We start from the raw sequence: 20776 nt of genomic DNA, 5'->3' as shown, positions 1-20776 counted from the left end.
AATCGGCCCTTTTTAGGGTCACTATGATGTACAAATCCGACCGAGCAACCTCCCCGCGGTGTACATCGGGTAATGCGAATGCCGGCGGTATGTCAACTTTGACGCTTCATATCTTGGGAACTGCTTGGGCAAAAAACAAAAGTAGGTAGTGTTTTGGAAAGCTCTCGAACTAAGCTACAAGAATATACAATAAAAAAGGGGGGGTCCCGTTTAAGAAAACATCCATCACATTGACCTGGCCTTGAAAAGGTCACTCAAGATCAAGTACATATTTTCATCATGTGGCCCCCTTCAAACCATGCAACTTTTATTCGAAACATTTTTCCGTATGTCCCATATTTTTCGAGATTTTTGCCTGCGGCATTTAAAATGGGACACCCTGTATATGTAAATGTTATGAAAAACATTGGATATCAATGGTATCATTTCTCCAAGTTCATAGGTATCCCAATGTAGCCACTAATAACTTTCACTAAATAACTCTCGAATATGTGCAAAAATATTAAGAAATTTATATCAAAACGACATGGCGCTACCACAAGCACTGGAACAATTTTGATTATATTTAATTAATTTGAAAAGACGAACGTTTAACGGTTTATCTTACAAATTAACATGTTCGTTACTGTCGTATTCCATTAGAAAATCGTTTACCACAGGTCACATATGTCGTTTTTATATTAATAAGATAGATTTTACTTGTCTTTAATCAAAATAAAATTTAAAAAAATCGCATATAACTCTAGTCTCATGCGCTGTATTGCTGTATCACACATACATACCGCGTGGTAGTAAACATTTTACTGATATTTCATCCGACGTTTTCAGATGCAATCAAGATCCATCTATCTGTTTGGTCTCTGCTGTGAAAAGATGTGCAATTTTTCATAGAAAATAGTCGCTTCTTGGAGTGTGTTCCGTTATTCACTGTTAATATTGGCGAAATCGTTTTATCCTTTGTATTTATCAAATGTTGAATAAAGACTGAATGTTTATTTCCAGTATTAACAGTATTATTAATACTGAAACACAGATTCCTCGTTAGTACAACGGACAGAAGTCACTACTCGTGAATCGGCTTTTTTATTTTTTTCATGTCAACAAATGATATATTTTTAATACCTATGGTATTTATAGTTTTACAATACATTTCTCATTAGATTTAAACAATTACAAACGAACATTCTCAGCACTCAAAAACGGAATTAATTTTTCTCACACACTTGTTTTTCTTTTTCACTTTTGTCTCCATTTTCTCTTTCACATTTTCACTTTCTTTCTTTCCCTCTCTCTCATTTGCTCATTCCCTTGCACTCTTTCTCTCTTTTTTTTCTCATGTTTTTTCTCATTAACTTATTCTTTGTTTGTGTTTTGCATGTGCCTTAAAACTGTTTATATATTTAGTTATGTGTTCTTGCGATAAGAGATTAAGGGTTTCTTTTTTTGTGAGTTTCGTGATTGCAATAATAAAATTCTATACATTTTTGATAATAATCGAAGGACAATATTTAATTATTATGGTTAAGAATAATAAATTGTATTATAATTCGTCATGTGGTAGTAACATCATCGTATGGCATTTGCGTCGCGTACTTTCAAAATTATTTATTTATGCATATTACCTCAAACTATATAACGATTTGCACTTTAGTAATTGCAACATCGCATAAACAAATATGAAATATCAAATCTAGCTCCTGTTATAATGGCCAATCCTTCTCAAAATAGTGAATTTCCATACAGCATGGAATTCCATATGTGTGTGTGTGTGCGTGGTGCGTGCGTGGTGCGTGCGTGCGCGCGCTATTAAATGAGACTTTTTAACCATGTTTTGTTAATTGAATATATTCTCATTACAGTAGTATAATTAGTTATTCTACTTACTATGCTCACAATACAATCGCTTGTAAATTTCACATATAAGCCGAAGTCATACGGTATACGATTTCCGTGCTTGCTATCTTGTATGCTTTGTACGTTGTTGTGCTTGCTTGGTGCACGCTGCGCGCCCCTGACCAAAGCAAGTATAGCAAAGTACAAGGCAGCATACAAGGCAGCAAGCACGGAAATCGTATACCGTATGACTTCGGTTTTACAAACTTGTTGCTGTACGCGATGCGTACTACTGTATTACTGATATATTTAATCTGACCATAAAATAAACGACTGTCGCACATCAAACTAAAATTCTGAACTTTACAAATCTGTCACACTTAAGAATGTAATACTAGCAACTGAAAAATTACAAAGTATATGAAACAACACCAAATTCATTGAAACTGTCATTAGAGTATACCCAGTGAAAACGTTTTCGGCAAGATGGTGTAAAGGCACCGGCAACATGAGAGGGCGATGATGGCACGGAAAAACGCAAAATGTCCCATACGTTGCCGGTGATCATGACGTTATTTCCTCTTCTGATTGGTTGGCTTCACCCATTGGTATGGCTGCCAAGTTAGAGTCGCCATGTTAGCCCCGCGTTATTCAAATGTACTATTACAATGAAGAATCATGGCGAATCTAACATGGCGCCATGGCGGCTGACCAATCAGAAGAGGAAATAACGTCATGATCACCGGCAACGTATGGGACATTTTGCGTTTTTCCGTGCCATCATCGCCCTCTCATGTTGCCGGTGCCTTTACACCATCTTGCCGAAAACGTTTTCACTGGGTAAGATTGAAATTATACATATTGGAAAACATTAATCTAAGGTGCAGTGGGGTAAGTGCAGACTGGTTTTTGTAAAGTTGGACATTAAATGCATATATTATCAATCTCTAACAGAAATAGTTAATATTATCGGTATTCCAAGCATTGTGCAAGTATTATTGTTCAACTTATAGTGACTTTGGCGTCATTTTTCTTTTCAAATTTACATAATGATAGAAAATTGTACATGTCAATTGGTTTGCACTTTCCCTCAAAACGGGGCAAGTGCGTAGGTGCGAGTTAAAAATGTATTGCAGCCTTATTTTATACACCACGGAGCAAGAGAGTAATTGTTAACATATCTGCTTTGAAATGCTTTTTACCGCATTGAATTATATAGGTTAGTTTCAGAGTTATTGTCTTCTAAAAATACAAGAACCCTTTGGTGAAATTTGAAAGTGGGTTTGGTAGAATAAAACGACATAACATATTAAAACACAAAATAACATAAAATATTAAAATAAATAAGATATTTTACATAAAAGAACATTAATTCGGTAAATAAAACGGTGGTTTAAAAACTGTAGAATATAAGATAAGATAAACAAAAAATTAATAATTCAGTTATTTTTAACAAAAACACAGTTGCAGATAGATATTAATCAGAATCTTCACATCGTTCGCACTCGAACCATGGCAACCCTATATAAAAACCATTAATAAACAAATCAAAATAGCAAATTTTTTAAGACGATACTTCAAGAATAAAGTCATTAAGAAATTTACAAATATTCTGGCTAAAGAACGCAACGATGCTTCTGTTGACGGAAAAGCTCTCAGTCAACTGGTACCAGTGAATCTGGTAACCAAAACCAGAAAGCATTAAACGATAAATGAAGTCTGGGGCAAGAGCAGACCAATCTGCACTTACCTCACCACTTTGGTCTGCACTTGCCCCAATACGTAATATGAACGGGGCAAGAGCAGAGTAATGATTTTTATGTAAACTTAGAAAAAAACTAAGTATTTATGTTTTTAAGAAATATTTTAAATAATATTCTTTACACTTACTAAAAAATTACAACCCAAAACACAATATTGCTTAATTAATAAAATTATCTAAATAGCACACACAACTTTAGAGGTTACCACAAACTGATGACTGTTTTTAACGGTTGATAAAATAAGCGAGAATTGCATATTTTACTGCGACATCTATGTTGAAATGTTAACACTAACTCCTAGTAGATCTCTACATATCAGATACTCTAATTTGACTTATATAATAATAAATATAACCAGTTAATGCACTTGCCCCGGTTACGCACTTACCCCACTGCACCTTACCAAAAATATTGAAAATTTCAAATTATGTAGTTATTATTTAACTGTTTGAGTGTCACGCAGTGTAAATGCGGTACCGCTTCCTGTCCAAAAGTGGCATTACACCATCTTAATGGGATTAGCTGACGGTGGGGGATACTACGATTTCCGGAGCGCCAAGTTTTGACCGTGGATTCTTCATCTACAGGTCATTACAAACAAAACTTAAAGAGTAGTAAAAGTGGCTATCTGGTTTAGTTTAGGAGATATGGAGGTTTATAGTTGGAATTTGAGAAATCGACAAAAACGCTTTTTTGCCAGTTGCAGACTATTTTCGCGTTATTCAGAACCATGTAGGGTAAATATAGACAATAACGGAGCCCGTCCCGATGATCTTGACCTTGAAATATATTATAGAGGTCACCCTCCTGAGTGACCTTCAAAAAGTTTTAACCGTCGCTCCTTGTTTATTAAAAAGTTATTAACAAAATAAATTTAATGATTTTGCACGAATTTTCAACTGTCCACGCGAAGCAAGGACTTGAGTTTGACATATATTACAAAGGTCACCTTCCCGAATAATCCACACTAGGTTTCACCCGTCGCTCGTTGTTTGTTAAAAAGTTATTAACAAAAAAGTTTAATGAATAGAGCATAATTTTACGATACTATATACGTTTACAAAAGAGTATATTTGATGGAATTTTAGCTTTAAATCAGAAATAGGTTTCGGTTAGGTTATATTTTCCGAAACTGGAGCCCCGGACACATACGCTCGTTTTCAGCCCGCTTCGCGGGAGGGGCTTAGCCCCTCTCCCCGCTGGAGCCGGTGTAACAGATTTCACCGTACAGATTTTGATCACCTGGTACACGGCACGGATCCCGGCGGGGGAGAGGGGCGATGCCCTTCCCTCCCGCGAAGCGGGCTGAAAACGAGCGTATATGTCCGGGGCTCCAGTTTCGGAAAATATAACCTAACCAGGTTAGGTTAGGTTAGGTTAAATGACTTTCCTTCCTTCGTTCATATTCGTTGTTTATGCTCTTTCAATATTCAAAATAACTACTATATTTTCGAAACTTCTTTTGTTAATAACTTTTTAATAAACAATGAGCGGTTAAAACCGTATAGTCTACAACTAGCAAAAAAGCGTTTTTGTCGATTTCTCAAATTCCAACTAAAAACCTCCATATCTCCTTGATAACGAAGCTTACTTTCACTTTATTTACTAAATTATTAAACTAAACCAGATAGCCACATTTATCACTCTTTAAGTTTTGTTTGTAATGACCTGTAGATGAAGAATCCACGGTCAAACCTTGGCGCTCTGGAAATCGTAGTTTTGCCTGACGGTGGATTACAGCGCATAGTTAATGAATTACAGTGCATTGTTGTAGTTATAATTTAAAGAAACTTTACTAGACTTTTGTTTTGTCATCTTTAAAACAAACAAATAAACAAAGCAAACCAATTTGATATTTTTTCAGATGAAACGCAATCATACCACACGTAGCATTTTTCAATATGAAATACAAATATGTCATTTTGATACTTTCCGGTATGTATTCTACAAAACGCAGTGACGCTCACCAAATAGTTAATAATCATGTTAATAATAATAATAATAATAACAATAATGACGATGATGATGATGATGATGATATCAATAACAATAATACAATAATAATAAGATGAACATTGCACAATTATCTTTTTGTATAATTCGAAAAAGTACAAAGCGGTTTTTAAAATGCAATGTAAATATAATTTGGTTTGCAGGATTAAAATATACTTATGCTCTTCGACAATTCGTAGTACAACAAAAAAACGGAAGAAAGAAATGAAAGAAAGAAAAACATAAATGTGCGAAGGATTACTTTGTTCATCGTTTCTGCCAATGTTATATATGATGCTGTTTGTATTCAAATTCGTTATATTTAACAGAAATTGCATTCTTTCTTCTTCGCACATATCGCTCTCTTTCTCTTCCTGTCTTTGTTATTCTCTCTCTCTCTCTCTCTCTCTCTCTCTCCCTCTCTCCCCCCCCCTTTCTTTATCTCTTTCCGTTCATTTCTTTCTCATATACCTCCTATCTCTTCTGTTCGTTTTGTTTTACTAGATACTCAATTTTGCGATAAGCATATAATACACTATGTTAAACTATGTTTTAAGAGATCTACTTAGTATTGGGCACGAGGGGTTAGAGGTCTTACATACAGTCACATACACACACACATACACACGTACATGCACGCATATACAGGATGTCTGACATAAGGTGAAAAACCTCTCACCCACAGGTAGATCTCGTCAAACTGAATTAAAACGTCTTGTGCCATTTTGCAAACAACCATGTAAAATTTCGAGTAATTAAGTAAAGAAAGTTCGCTAATTCGGCGGACGCGATTGGCAGCGAGTACCGGATTACAGCGGCAGGCGAGACGAAGCGTGGACAATAATTTCTTAGCGTCTTATTCACGCGCTCGTGTTGCCGAGAAAGTGTTGTCACGTATTAGACATCACAAAAAGAAATACGATAAGAATGACAACACTTTCTCGGCAACACGAGCGCGTAAATGAGACGCTGAGAAATTATTGTCCACGCGTCGTCTCGCCTGCCGCTGTAATCCGATACTCGCTGTTATCGCGTCGCGCGCGTGACTAGCCGTTTTTTACGTTATTCATGCCTACTTCTCTCGCTGCCGATCGCGTCCACTGAATTAACGAACTTTATTTACTAAATTACTCGAAATTTTACGTGGTTGTTTGCAAAATGGTACAGGACTTTTTAATTCAGTTTGACAAGATCTACCTGTGGGCGAGAGGTTTTTCACCTTATGTCAGACACCCTGTATATATGTATGTGTGTAATTGTGTTTGTGTTTGTGTTGCGCGCTTTGATACAACTGCTACTTAGATTTACAATGTATTAACATTAGATGCGTTTAGGGGATATCAACCGTTGTGCAACCAATGAGTGAGCACTCACCACGTGATTATAGAGGTAATTATAAATAGCGCGTAATTATAAACAGCTGACAAAAATAGCTCGCTGAACATGTTGCAAATGCACTCAATGAGCGGAAACGTTCGGAGACCATTAAACAATTAACTGCTGTACAACAGTTGTATCTCCTGAACGTACCTATTTTCATCCATCTATGATTCTTCATCAAATATCGTTTTCACGATATTGATGTTTTTTCTTTTCTCGATTGCTTCTTCTTCTTCCGTCTCTTCCTTCTTTTTTTTAACAACAATAGACTTACTTAACTCTAATTATGTTTCTGTTTTGTTACTTTCTAAGGCCTTGTTACTAGTACGGATTCTGCTGTCGCTAAGGCAGTGGCTCTTCTCTCTCTCTCTCTCTCTCTCGCTCGCTCTCTCCCCCTCCCCCTCCCCCTCCCTCCCCCTCTTCCTCTCTCTCTTCCACTCTCTCTCTCTCTTGCACTTTCATCATTCTTATTATACTTTATCATTCACTTTTCCGCAGTCACACGCCTGTATTCACAAACTTACGGTCTAAACGAGAGAGCAACGATTAGCTGCTGTTTGAGTTTCCGAAATACTTTTTGTTATTTGTCCTTAACTCAAACTATACAGAGTGTCCCAAAATAAGCGTATATGAAGTACACCAAAAGATTCCTGATACCAAACAAAATAACTGTTTCCTTTATTAAACTGCAATTCGAATGATAGGTTTTAATATATGTATAGGTTCTGCTACGTATCAAAAGCTCTTTTAGCTCAATATTATTCCCAAAGTTTCAATTAGTTCGGATATATTTTTTTATAATGAATTGATTTTCCGATATTCACATTGCGAAATAAATTTCAAGTCGATTTTAAAGGTTTGCGATACAATAAAACGTAACAATGATCAATAAAGAAAATTAATAAAGTAGCCGACAATCGATGCACATGTTATAGTTGACTGATAAAATCAGACTGATAAAGCATAAAGCATAAAGAGATTCGTGAGAATTCCTATGATTAATGAGCGCTATTGAGAAGTACTATTGATAAAAAGTTGTGTATATCATATAAAGCGCGATCCCAAGGCACGTAATTTGTTATGGCTCGTGGCTTGCTTAGGCTCGTCAGTATAAGCTCATCTCACGAATTGGCAAGCTACGAACTATAACAAGCCGCATAGATCTCACGGCGCGTTGGCTTGTCATAGCTCATGGCTCACACAGGTTCATGGTCTTCAGTTTATTAGTTCAAAATGGAAAAAAGATCGTGGATTGTGCAGCAATGCATGTTATCTTAAGTGGAAAAATTTTTTAAATTACAATTTTTAAAAAACGGAAGAGGCGACGGTGGTGGGCGACTCGACAAGTCCTTTGACTTATACGGCCTATTTACCGACTCTCGACAAGAGGGATCCACGAGCCACGCGCAATAGCTATGCCTATCCCATGGCGTGTGACACGAGATACCTCGGTGTAGGTCGCCTAAGCTCGCCGAGCCTCTACGCACCATGGCATCCTGGTTGAAGAATTGTCGAATTGGGAGTCTTGAGGACGAAGTAATAAACTCGACAAAACGTTTCGAAAGAACTTTTTTCCCACATTTATCGTTTATAATTGCCGGATTGGAAAGAAGGATAAGTTAATATCGAGAAACATTTGACTGATGACTTTAATTTGTGATTTGTAATATAATGAATTAAATAAAAATATTTCGACGTTCATCTGATAGTTAGGAGATATTACTTGATATTTTTACAATTATTAAATATTGTCAATTAAGCAATCATTAGTTGAATACTTTTCTGAAATTTTTCACAAAATTTTAACATGAGATTTGAACTTTAACTGACAACACAAATTCATTACAATTTTATAACTATCGCAATCAGAAAAAAGTGCGGAAAAAATCATCGACCAGTGTAAGTACCTTCATCAGCGTGTTTAGAAAAATCTATGCACTCATGCGCAATGTATGAATTGACGTAATTATTAAAAAAAAGGATTAAAAAAGAATAAATAAAAATGGTAGGAAAAATCACGCCATCAGTTAAGGATTAAATCAAATCTAATGATTCGAGCCACAATGTTTTAACGTTGACCAACTTGAAGGTAAAAATTATTGTCAGTTCTTTTTTACTTTTGCTATCTTTTGTTTTCGTATGTTTTGTTTGTTTCCTGATGTTAGAAACCGGCCAATAATTGAAAAAATGCAAGATGTGGTATGATGTGTGGTGGCACTTAACAAATACTCGGAGATATTTTCTATTGTTTTCCTTCTTTCAAATGAAAAGAAAGCTGCGGAAAGTAGTTTTGAAGCGTTTGTAGCGCTAAGTGGACCGCACCCATAACGTAAAAGATGTAGATGTTAGTTTTATTGAGCATGATAACGACGGTAGCTGTTTTATGCGGACGCTGTGTGTTTGGAGACTCGTGAAATCAATACGTATTCTAGCTCTCTTACTCTCTCTTTCTCCCCTTTCTTCTTTCTCTTTCACTTCTTGTTTTCTGTTTCTTTCTCACTCTAGTGGCATTTCTCCATCGTTCTGTTGTATCATCCTTCTAAAGAAGAAAGAGAGAAATGATAGGGAGAAAGAGAGAAAGGGAAAAGGAGACGGAGAGAGCAACACATGAACAAACTCCAAGTCCTTCGACCACTCCAACTTCCACCTTCCACCACTCTTTTGCCTTTGAACTGAATCTGTTTCTCCGCGTATCCTTTTGTCGACCTTTCGAAGCCGCTACCGCCTTCTCCTTCTCTATTTCTCGGCTTGACATTTCTGTTCGCCTCTTATTTTGCACTGGCCGTCATCTTTCCTCTTCCTTTTGGCTAGGATTTATTGACATTATTATTTTAACAACCAGCGAATCATTCATCGTCGAAGAGTAAATTCACTCGCTCGCTCATTTCGCACGTAACATAAAATGTATCCCAATGCAAGCGAGAAACAGGAAAAAACAACCAGAAGATTGCTATAGATAGAAGGGTAATTCGGGCATTCGATCGGTACTGTCAAATATTTTGGGATTTGTGCGTGAGGCTATCGAGGATAATGATGACAAATTGGTGAAAAATTGACTGATATGTTGAATGATGGAGAATCAAGGAAAACTACTAAGGGATTTCGGTCTTGAGGAGAGATATCAAGAATGTGTAACACTTTCCATCTTCTCGCCAGAGAATCACATCTTCCTTTGTTTGTGTGTAAACTGTATTTCTGGCTTTCGGAATATGGATCAGGATTAATCGAAACGCAAGAGTACAAATAACTTAGATGGAATAGAAAAGGGGGTATAAGGTAGTAATTATATAATTATATAAGTACTAGTAGAGATATGAGTGAGAAATATGCTGTTTGGACATCTTTTAAGTTAGTCAAAAAGTTCAATTTGATTTTTGCATCAAATTTTATTGCCCTCAGTAGAAACAAATTATTCAATAAAAATCAAATAATCGTTGTCTATGATATATATATATATAGACATTATCAACATTATTGTTGTCTGTATTACAAATAAATTTATTTGAAAAATTAAAGATTAAACCTTTGATTGAAACTTTTTTGACTAAAATCCAATACTTTCAAAATTCTTTGTATATTTCAAGGATATATCAAGATACATATCTATTTATTTAAGTACTGCAAATACCTATAACGGCAACACATGATTCAAGTACCGAGATACCATGGCCGTATGATGCAATTTTTGAGGTATTCTTTTTCAAATACCCGAGTGTATGTCGTATGTGTAATAAATTATGCTATACTTAGTGTTCCTCAATATGACGAATTTTAGATATCAAATTTACGATTCGCGCTGAATTACGAATTTGCAAGCAAATTTCTATGAAAATATGGAGATGAAAGCATGGGTCTCGATGCTCGTGATTGATCACGATCAATTTCACGATCATTGGTATCACGTAATATCACGCAAGATGGGCTTAATCTGCATTCTATAAATATAGCGTGGTGCGTATAACCAATGACGTGGAAGATTGCAAAATAAGTTTCTCATGCTTCTTCCGTTTTTCTTCCAATGTTTTCCCTCTTTCTTCTCTTTCTTTCTCTTTCTTTTCTTTCGAGTTTTCCTTGTATTTTTCCACTGTCTGCGAAGCACTACAAAAGTACGCATATATTTTTCGTATTCTTCTCCTTCTTCCTTCTTTGTTTTTTTCTTCAATCAATTAGTCCGACATTACTTATCAGTTTTTAGAGATGATTTTGATGGAATTTTTTATGGAAAACAATCCCACAGATTACACAGGCACACAAAATAAAAAAAAGTGGTCGATCCCAGAGGCCAAACTATCCTATCCATATGTATTTTGGGTTGCTGAACACGAATCCGAGGTTAGTTTTCGTCCATTGGATCTTGTTTTTTTCGAACCTGAAAAAACCGTCAAAAAGTCGCCAAAATCGCATTTTTTTTTGCTATGCAAAAGATAGATATGGGTACGGTGACGAGGAAAAAAGCTATATTCTTATGTTTTGAATTGCTGATTGAGATTGACAACAATCATAGAAAGAAATGAACGGAAATGTTTTTTTTTTAATGTTTTTTCAGTTTTTTCAGGTTTTTTCAGGTTCGAAAAAAATAAGATCCAATGAACGAAAACTAACCTCGGATTCGTGTTCAGCAACCCAAAATACATATGGATAGGATAGTTTGGCCTCTGGGATCGACCACTTTTTTTATTTTGTGTGCCTGTGTTATTCTTCCTATTGGTGCATTAGAAATTGAAAGAAAGTTGATCGATATAATCAACAATAAGAAAACGGTAACGAAGGGAAATTCCTAGATCATCGCAAACGACGATAAAGATTAACAATGTTAAAACCTTGTGAATAGTGCTACTCGTGGTGACACTGGAGAGAATTATTGTAAAGGATATTGATATCTAGAAGAAAAATTTTCCATTTGCTAAGGTTCATTATGTAGTAATGTGAGAAATTATTATCAGAATCTTCATTTTTTCAATTCTACATAAATTTATTTGTTTTGTGTAAAATTTTGTCGCGTAATATGACGGCATGTTCAATTATATTATAACATTATTAAAACATAAGAATTTCGAGAAGAAAGATTATTATAGTTTGATCCTTTTTTCCTTTAACAAGCGAATGTTTGCGAATGTGTAGAAATAGATATCGATATGTTTCATATTTCTCTTTATTTCAATCTCACCCGTAACTGACTTCACATTTGCAGACAAACTAAATGTATTTCTTCATATTGTGGAGAATGAAATGTAATATTTGATTTAAAAATAAACGATATTAATCTATATTAAAAGTGTTTCGCAAGTTCCATATTAAATCTTGATTGTTTTTTAATAGTCGTTGTTTCAATATTTCTTATATTGCGATACGATTATAATTCATAGTTGAAATTACTAGCACAGTTAAGGATTAAGAGAACACGTTCTCTTTGTATAATGTAACGTGCGGTTTATGTGTATTTAAAGAAATTGGAAAAATGACCCAATATACATGATCGTTATTTTACAAGAAACACTATATATATATATATATATGTATGTATGTATGTATGTATGTATGTATGTATGTATGTATGTATGTATGTATGTATGTATATATGATAGATCGCACGTTACAATTTGCGGTTGATCGTATTTGCTTGTAAATAATAAATCGAAATAACTAATTACATTATATGAAAACAGACATAAAAGACCTATTAATCTATGTGAAAACGTTTCGCATCACCGCGAATGGATCGGACATTTGTAGAATCTCTCGCATTTTTTTTCTCACATCTTTGACTATTTTGTTTCCTGTTATAATATGTCTTCTTTGTATGCACATTTCTTCTCCTTATTTTCTCACTCTCTTTCTTGTGTTGTTTTATCTTTTCTTTCATTAAGTTTTTGAGACTTTCAAGCTCAAAATTTGCACTTTATCTTTACACTACATAACTACATTACATGAAGACAATGTATAGAATATAAAATATACTAATCATACACGAATACACCAAGTGTCGTGTCTATCAAATCTGAAAGAGGCATCATTTAAGATATATTATATTACCGATGCCGCGATGGCAAAATACAGATACAGCGACAATGATACCGGTGTTGAAAATGCTGTAACTTTTTATTCAAAGCAAAGAACACTTTGCATCGTTATGTGTATTTTCCTTTCAATGCTGTTTTGAGCGGCGAACATATATGTACGTGCATATGCTTTAAATTATATTCACTTTGGTGTTTCTGACGCATTAAGTGTTTTAAAGATATATGCATTATTGAAGCTCGAGATACTCTGTTTGCACGTTATGTATTATATGATTAATATCGACAGCGAAGTTTTAAAAATATCTCAATATACATTATCATAACGTCAACCATGCATATGTGTCATTCTTTAATATCCTTTCAAAAAGCGATGACGATAATCGTTTATCTCCACTCGTTCGTCTCCATCGTGCAGTTATTTACTTAATCAAGAAATATTGAAATAGCATTGTTATTTTGTGTCATTCGTATCCCGGATATGGGTCCAGATGATAAAAATGATCGAAAAAAGACATTGGGTAAAAGGAAATTGCTCGATTAAATCAAGTTCAAAAAGTGATTTAATTTCTCTCGGATTTTATGAAATACATATCGTCGATTTATTCGTATCATAAGTTTAAGCTGTAAGACATTATATAAAATTATGCGTTGTCGATTCGTTTTCTATCATCAGTATTTTCGAGTATCAATATAGCTTCAAAACGTTCATGTCTCAACTGTATCAAATAATTGACACGCGAAAATAACAATAGAAACTTGAAAATTGCGGATTACCTAATATCAAGCTGCTCAAGATGATCGGTGAGAAAAGAAGGTATGCAATAGGAGAATGAAATTGAATACAAGTGCAGTCGACTGTAGTAGGACCAATTATCTAATATCGTTATCTCGTAATTATCTTTCGGCAGCAAATGTAGTTGGTGCAACGTAACGAGAATTGTCACTCGTGACTCAGAATTTCCATAATTCCTGATTGCAAAAGCTGATCGTAGAAACCTCATTCTTCGATGATTCTTGATGCTGTCTCGAAAACGAGAGATAAGAACAAGAGAATGGAGGAACAAATGTGTACGAATGTATAAATCGACGTACGATCGACATTCTCGTTACCGATAAAATTTAGAAAAAAAACATATGCGAGAGGAAAAGATAGGATAAAGGAAACGGGAGAAAAATAGAAGGAGACTTACATATTGGTAAATTGACACGCGATCGACGTGTTTCTTTAACTGACAATTTCTCTCCACTGACCGCAAAGTGTAGTGACGGTACGAATGAAGAGGAAAGATTCTTATACCGCATTATATCGAGCGAATTCGACAGTATAAACTTTTACGGGCTGCCCTGTGTTTGATCTTTTTAACTATTTATGTAATTTGTCCATTTCATTTCCAACGTAATTGTAGAAAGTTTATTAAAGATATTAGAACAAATATGTATAAAATTAAATTGCAAATAAATGTAAACTAATAACAGTTATCCAGTAAAATTTAACAGGTAAATCGATAAAACACACAAAACGTAATTTTTCAGCTTCAATTTCTTGCAATTTTTTCTATGTAACTGTAATTCGAAACGAATGAATTACAGAATGAAGTACAGATTATGTACTTCCTAATTGATTGATCATCCACTACGTTTATCACATCTTTACACACGTACACATACAGTGCTCTAATCTGCTTTCCTATTTGTTACTTTTTGTTCATGAACATGTATGAATTCTTTGTTTTTCGGCAACAATATTTCTTTTCTAATGTTTATATTCGCACGCACACATAGACACACACGCACACACACGCACGCACGTACACAATCTAATGTATTGATCACGGTTTGTAACTATCAAATATGTATACACTAGTACACATACTTACGTGCAATTATGCAATCACAAAGAAACCTGAAAGTAGGGAAAAACTTAACAGTAAGATTTTAACTCTTTCGATTAACCGTGATCAATAGCTTGTCCTCTCTGCATTTCTTTATGTTTTATCTTTCTACCTACTTTTGCTCATTATTACATCTTTCATTATTTTATTTATAAACATAATACCTATTTGTATATTTGCATCATTCGTATATTCTATCGTCTTTTTTCTTTCTTAGGAATATTTTGTGTGATGTAGGCTTTGTATATTCCTATCTTACAAGTGTAAACTAGTAACAGTTATTAGGCAATGTTGACCAATACATTTATCACACCTGTAAAAACATGTGTCTTCTCTTTTATCGCTAACCTTTCCTTATCTCATTTAATTTTTCTCTTTCTTTCTCTCTCTCTCTCTTTCTTTATCTCTTTATCTTCTCCTCTCTCTCTCTCTCTCTCTCTCCCTCTTTCCTCATTTCGCCCTTTCTTCCTCTCATTTTTATTCTTTTTTCTCTCATTCTCTCTTTGTTTTATGACGCGCACCGGTCACACCCTGTCCTTCTGCACAATTTTCTGCCATTACGATAATAGCAACAACCGCCTTCTTTTTTTCTGTTCTCTCTGCCCTTTATTCTCCTTTATTCTCTTACTTTTCTTCATTTTATTTATTTATTTGTTTTTATTTTGCATCTTCTCTTTTTTCTCTTTTGTTAGATCTGCAGTGATAACTTTGTTCTTCCGTTTTCTATTGTTTAATTGTTTCATTTTGGTGTATCATTTTAGTTTTCGAATGTCAGTCCTGCACAGTTTTTATCGTACCGATACCGGATACTGTAATTGATTAGGCAAAATACATTTTTTAAATAAGTCTTTGTCATGAATTGTCAAAAACCAATTGCAATTATTTTAAATATACATGGAAATGTTTTATATCTTTATCTTTTAACGTACTTTTTAAAACAAAGAATGTTCCTTTATTACTAAAAATTCGAATATTTTATAATATACAGTCAGTTTATATTTTTGAATTAATGTCGCAATATGTTCGAATTCGATTTCTACGCACATGCATTGTTCTCAAATCATATCTACCACTAATGTTCTCGTGCGATCTACCAATACATATTATATCATTTCTTACAATTTTTCGAGTAGATACCATTAAGAACACTTTAGCGCTTCCACTAAACTGAGTAAACAAATGATCGATCGGAATGGATGATCGTAATTTCGCGAAACACTTTTTCCCTTTGTGCTCTCATGTGATGCACTCCTATGTTCACATGAATATATATGCGCATGTAGAAAATATTGCATCTTTAAAGATGACAACCTGTTATTCAATTTCTTTTTTTTATAATAAAGAAATCTGACGTACAATATATCCAAATTATAGATTTCGCAGAAATTTAAGTAACATTTAACTACACAATTCATCTAAATTAAAATTCATAGAAATATAGTGAGTTGTTCCAGATGTCGCAGACAATGGATATTGCCGCTGGAATGTAGCATAATACATTATAATCAGATTTAATGATGATTAATCAAAACGTAACGCTGGCGTTTTTGACTGAGCATGAAAAGGCTCGTTTTCCTTTCTCTTTCAATCTCTTCGTGCTCCTTTGCTTAATCGAACTTGATTGCAAAATTATGCTCTGCGAATCTTTACTTCTATGGAATAATTATACATTTGTCCAATAGATATAATTTAGTAGATTAATTCAGTATTAATTATTAAAGTCAGATTGCAAACCTATGTTTATTTGCTCCATATTCTCTCGTGCTCGGTCAAACTTGAAAGTTCAACTTTTTAACCTCAGAAGTACTAAGCAGCAATTGAAACAAAAAACTTGTTAGTTTAATTATAATTGAAAATTTTCAATTATAAAATGACAAACAGAATAAATTTAATGAGATACAATAAAGTTAGAACACAAAATGCGTTACGTATTGGATGTATTACGTTGATAAATTTGGTTAAATATATAATAATATTCAATGATATAAATATAATAATATAGTTGTGTATGTATAATTATATAATAATTATATAATATATGCAATTATCACATACGAGATAAGTAAATATATTTCTCAATTTACATCAACTTACGAATTATAAAGCATCATGTTTATCATTCATTATGATAAATGATTAAAATCTTTCTGCGATTTTTAAGGAAATTGCAATCTGAGAAGAGAGAGGGAATGCAACAAGAAATGCGAGAGACAGAGACAGACAGACAGAGACAGATAGACAGAGAGAGTGAGAGGGTGGAGGAAAGAGTGAAGAAAAACATAACAAGAGCAGGAGATCACCTTTTAAAAGAAAAACATCAATATTATATCTTTTTTAAATTAGTCTCCTAATATATCGATCATAATGATTAAAACAAAAGTAATTAAAAGTAAAGTATCACCCTAGCTGTCTACTGTGTAATGAATTAATCCGAACAAGTCACATGTACAATTTATCAGTATTGATGCGCAAGCAGGCCGGTGTGTTAAACCTAAAACTCAACTATTGAAGGATAAATTCCAGTTGGCAACTACATCAATGCAAGAATCATTTTATCAGTATTGCCCTTTCAATGTTGGAGAGAAATAGAATGATACTTGCATCGACGTAGTCACCAAATAGAATTTACATTAAATCCGTTAAATGGAATCGTTTTGCGCTTTGTTCATGATTCATCCGATACTATATACACATACACGCACACGCACACGCACACGCATATTTAACAATCTCTTTCTGGATTAAACGTGTCTAACGCAGAGAACAATTGTTTTAAATATATGTACATAATTATATATATATATAAAATTATATATTTAATTATATATATATAAAATTATATATTTAATTATATATATATATATATAATTATATTGTATAATATTATATATATATTTTTTTGAAAGATTATTAATTATATCAACTTTTATATCTTCTTTTTCTTGTTTCTGCTCCTTCTATTATTTCATTCAACTTAACTACGTAAAATGAGCGTAGAACAAATAAAAACGCGAGTTCTTAAAACGGTTGGCGAATTTGTGCGTATTGTGATCTTTTTCTTCTCGCATACTCCACTTATTCTTTTTCCGCGTTTTACTTGTGTACTTGAATATTTTCTTTCCTGCTCATTTGATTTTTATGTGATCAAAAACACTTTCTTCTTGTATCATGTTTTATTTTAAGTAATAGAAAACTTTTTCTCTTTTTTGTGCTACCTTGATAATTAAAAAACACATCACTAATGATCTTGATCTTACAATATGTTATTAAGATTAAGTTATAACTTTAAATATCTTTCAAAAGATTTTAGCCGTTTCTTATTGTTTACAAAAAGTTGTTATAAATATAGGATAAACTTTTATGAAAAAGTCGACCCAACTATAATTACTTTGACATATGTCAAGATCATAAGTGACGTTAAAAAGGTTTTAGTTGTTGATTGTTTAATTAAAAAATTATTGACAAAAAGATTTAGTAACATTAACATAATTTTTTGTTCACAAGTGTATGAATATTGTAAATACATAAACGGAGAAGAAATTCTATTTCGTCCCATCTCGAAAAAATGTAACTTGATCTAATGTAATTTCTTATTGAATGTTCAACAAACATTTAATAAAAAGAACTTATATTTTATATAATTTCCATGTAAAGCGTTAAGATTCTTCCTATAATACGCCTAAGTCAAATATATATTATATATAATTTATTGATTTATTTATTTATATACACGAATTCGTATACTTATACGAACAATGTCCAATAATAAAGAAGAAAAATTAATGTCTGGACGAAAAATGGAATAATTCCCTCTATATTCTTTTTCCAAAAAATACAATTCCTACTTTTTTATTGTATCCACGAAGCGCGCTAAATCCTCAAGAACTATAAGATATTCGAAAGATACTTGAACGTTTAGATTAATGGAGGAAATAATTCAATTTCCTTGGAATATTTTATAATAGCGCAAAGTATCAGAAAGACACGAAAATTGTATTATTAATTCCTACTATTACTTGTATACGTCTACACATGTATGTCATATCTATACCTAATATTTGAAAGACATATAACTGTATCGCATAATTATTATAATATTAATAATGTTCTTAAAACTCAAGATCACACCACTGAAATTGAAATCAAGATCATTAGCGAAGTGTCCTACATAATTATATTGCGTTGAACTTTTTGCATCGAAGATAGTAATTGTGCGTTTATGTGTGCGTATGTCTATACTTTTGAATATCTTTCGTCAATCTTTCCTCATTTTATGTTCGTTTTGGAAAAGAGAGTTAATATCGCATCTCGCGCTCTTTTACACGAGCAGAACAAACTGTTAATTTGGATTTAAATTTGCTCTAGCTATCATCTTGTCATGATTTGTGTTCTACCTTTTGTGTTCTTTTATCGATCTGTTTGCGATTTTCGTCTTTTGTTATATCTATCCGTTTATCCTTTATATATCTTTAGATCCACATGTCTATAATATTAATGTTTATAGGACTTTCAATATGGCGGAGAATTGTACGATTTTGTTCGTTAATCTATATATTTTTCAATATGTCAATTAAATTTTTATTATTCTGGAGTTTTTGTGCTCATTTAAAAGAAATTTTGGTTATAGCACAATTAATTTCTATTGTCTTCAACCCAAAATCGACTTGCTATATTTTCGCCACTGTGAACGGTTTCGCTTGTCGATATCTCAAACTTTACCCTGAAATTTCAAGAGCCAAAAACAAATGCGTGATTTTCTAAAAATTTTGTCGAACATAGTAAAAAAGAAAGAATGAGCCAATAAAATAAAAATTAAGAGAATAAAATGGGATATAGAGAATATGACCAGCAGATTGTTCCAAATCCGAAATATAAAATTCTTATCATAAAATTAAATAAAAAGAAGACAATCAAAGTTCGCATTGATATTTAAACGGCAAATATGAAAAGAGTCGAAGTCTTGATGTTGTTCCGCCTGTAGGAATACCAGCGTAATTTTGTCTGACCAATGATGCTACTACTTCCTGCTCGTTTGATTTCGATAATTAAACGCATATCATGCAATACGTTTGTAGTTCACTTCGGATGCATAATGCAGAATGAAAGAAAAAAGAGTTTTCGAGTTCGCGCTTTCATTTTTTTCAACGAGAAAAAATCTGGCTCTACAATTTTCGACTCTTCATCTCTTCTTGCTTCCATAATTTTTTGCTTCGATCTATAAATCATCTTCGTGACTCTTCTCTAAACGCTTTCTCTCTCGTTTTGTTCATTGCCTCGTTCTCATGCTCGCATTTCTTTCATTCTCTCCTTCTATTTCCCTTTCTTCTTTATATTCCTGCCTTCTCTCCCCCCTCCCCGCTCTCCCTCCCCCCCCTCTCTCTCTCCTTTTCGTTATATATACTCTTACATACATCTCCATTTCCCATTCAGTTCATATGTGTTGTTACATAGTTCTCTATCTTAATATAATAAGTTATTATTTACGTTAATGTCTAAACGAACACATATTATATCGCAATAATTTCGGTCTTATTTATCATTCTGTGCCACGTGCTATTCTTCTCGCTTTTACCCCTTTTACTTAAATTATCTCTTCTTTCAACCATTCTGTTTCGCAGAAGAAACTATCTACTTATAATTCTTTAATGCTGCCTCGTTAAAATATAACGATTTATATTCCTGTGTGTACATGTGCTGCTTCGTGTGCTGCATATGTCTTTTTCAAATTCTGAGTTATGTGGTCTCTCTCTCTCCCCTCCCCCTTTCGCTCTCCCCCTGCCTTCCTCTCTCTCTCCTAACCCTTTCATCTCCTCTTTATTCTTTCTTTCTATTCTCTCGTTTTTTTTCTCTCTTTCATTCTCTTTCTCATACTCACTTTGTGTCGAACGCAATTTAA

Source organism: Ooceraea biroi, chromosome 6 (genome assembly GCF_003672135.1).
Source record: "Ooceraea biroi isolate clonal line C1 chromosome 6, Obir_v5.4, whole genome shotgun sequence".
In the NCBI taxonomy this organism is placed as follows: domain Eukaryota; kingdom Metazoa; phylum Arthropoda; class Insecta; order Hymenoptera; family Formicidae; genus Ooceraea; species Ooceraea biroi.
Note: the sequence above shows the minus strand (reverse complement) of the source record.